Source organism: Aquarana catesbeiana, linkage group LG09 (assembly GCF_042186555.1).
Source record: "Aquarana catesbeiana isolate 2022-GZ linkage group LG09, ASM4218655v1, whole genome shotgun sequence".
Taxonomy (NCBI): Eukaryota; Metazoa; Chordata; class Amphibia; order Anura; family Ranidae; genus Aquarana; species Aquarana catesbeiana.
Window position 1 is genome coordinate 208,964,236 of NC_133332.1, and position 2,355 is coordinate 208,966,590.

The window sequence follows — 2,355 nt, forward strand, 5'->3', positions numbered from 1 at the left end:
TCGGAACGTGTGGTCCGGTCAAGTGCCTCATCAAGGACTTAGGGCATTGGTTGGTTGGTGAGTGTTTCCACAGTGGAGGGCTGGATGTGCCAGGAAGTCTGTGAGGGAACTTTGCTTCTACATGTCATTAGCAAAGACTTCATCATTTACATGGTGAATGATGAGGAGTCCTGGATCAGAAAAGAGACTGTGGGGATCTGTGTTAAATCGATGTGGCCTGAGGGGCACAGGATTTGCAAACTGGTCTGGCTGGAAACAGTAGTCCACCATCCAAAGAAATGCTTTTAAACTACTAGGCCTCAGGGGAGAGGTGCTGCAGATCTCAGGCCTAGTAGCAGCAAGCAACCAGAGCCTGTTTAGGGGCTTATTCAGAGTGGGTCTTTATTGCTCAAAAGAAGAAGATGTGACATTACTTTACCTCGGTATTAACAAGTCTGTGCAGGAGAAAACAAGTTTGTGCAGGAGGAGAAGGAGTTCTAAGACCATCACTTTTACACGGTCAAGAGTGATGTCCTCATCCTTTACACGGTAATGGATTGGGTATTCTTAGAAGTAATAGTCTGTGGGAATTAAGCAGAGGAGGAGCAACAGTCTGCATGGAGATGCAGGAGGAGATTCATACTCAGTATAAATGCACATCCAATCTTCTGGCTCTAACTATGTGCTGTTGTGCTTGATCTTAAAATATGATGGCAATTAAAGATTCTGTGGGCATCCCATATCCCTATTCCCTATCTAAGTTGTACCCCCCAATAAAACAACAAAAACAAAACCAGCAAAAGACTGTTCATTGTCTCTGCAAGTGATGTATGAAGTCTGGCAGCGGGGTGAATTGGTGGATTGTTTGTTACTAGCGGCAACTACATCGCTACATATTAATAAATTATCAGTGCTATTAATAAATACATAACTCAATCAAAAGGAGTTTTTAATATTTGTCTGGAGTTCATCCTAACCCCAGAATATGGTTATTAGGAAGTGATGGAACTCTCATAAGTATACTTCCTTGTGTCTTCTGCATACCGCTGTCTAGCTCTCATCTGACTTCTGTCTCTGCAGCTGGACAAATAAGAGACTTCATAGGCAGGTCACTGTCCACACTGTGATCTCTCTGATCTCCAGTAATCTTCCCGGTGTCACTTTGTATCTCCAGGATGACAAGCTTCATTCTTTTGCAGCCAAGGGGTCACCTTACTGGAACATCTGCCTGTCTGGATTGCAATTCTCCAGCATGATAAAAAGTCCGCAGTTCAGGAAAACGTACAACACAGACTGACAGACGAGGAGGGGACATGGCAGAGAGGAAACAGATGGGGAAATTAAGATGAGATCACAGATTATAAAGAATGGGTGTGAGCGTGGTAACAATGAGTTATGACAAGAATGAACGTGCGTTAAACAACGCATTTCTACACCAAATGTGCCTATAGCACTGCTTGTACTTGTGGCAAGAGTTACTAATTTTTGATACTGATAATAGTTTAAAGTCAACTTTATTTCATTTTCTTTTCTGTTTTTGTTTACATTTATAAGATGCTTAATATCTTATTTTTACTACCTTTACTATTTAATACAGGGAGCACCTATGATACTGATGTCACAGAGCAGTAACAAGTGAATACAGCAGAATTTGTTTACTTTCAGGCTGTCTCTCTCTAACTGAAACTCTCCAAACCAGTGAGACATTGAAGGAGGATGAGCTCTTTCTCTGACTCAGCTTGGAGTATAACCTGTACTTCAACACTTAATCTCTGTAAACTATTGCTTCTCTGCCTTTTGACTAAGATCAAGTGTAGTATCTGTTCTTATCAGTGTCCAGTACTGGGGCTACACCGTTATTCCTGCCTTATGGTGGAAATGATTGGATGTATTGTACCCCTGTTGGAGTGATGAGGGCTCAGAAAGCTAGTACCGACTGGAACAGAAACCAAGGCACCTACAGACAGTTAGGGCATGGGAGTAATTCCCCCGGGAAAACTGGATGGGCCCAGTTCTTCCTGGTTTGACTGGATCTATCTTGTCTGGCCATGGGCTGGAAAGGCAGAGAGTCCACGTTGTCTGTGCCCCCTGGGTGTGGTCACCCTAGGGGTGCTCTAAGTAACACTTAGGTGTGGGATCCCACGGTGTGTAAAGGCACATGGTCACAGCACCAAATACTTTTTTTCTGCACTGCGCCTTTTAGGGCTGGGCCTTTTGGCCAAGTCCAGGGCAATTTTTGCTACCAGGCCTCAGGGCCGGCCAGTCCACATTGCACGGCCACTTATTTTTTTCCCATGTTTTATCACTTTTGTGTGTGTTTTTTTTGCTCACTAGGATGGAGGGTTTGAGTCCTCAGGCTTGCCCTGACGTCTAGGG

General features: G+C 43.9%; 1 pseudogene; it reads left to right on the forward strand.

Moving 5' to 3' along the window:
- Positions 1 to 1,760: 1,760 nt before the first annotated feature.
- On the forward strand, positions 1,761 to 1,881 carry LOC141109070 (U2 spliceosomal RNA; annotated as a pseudogene).
- The last annotated feature ends 474 nt before the right edge of the window (positions 1,882 to 2,355 follow it).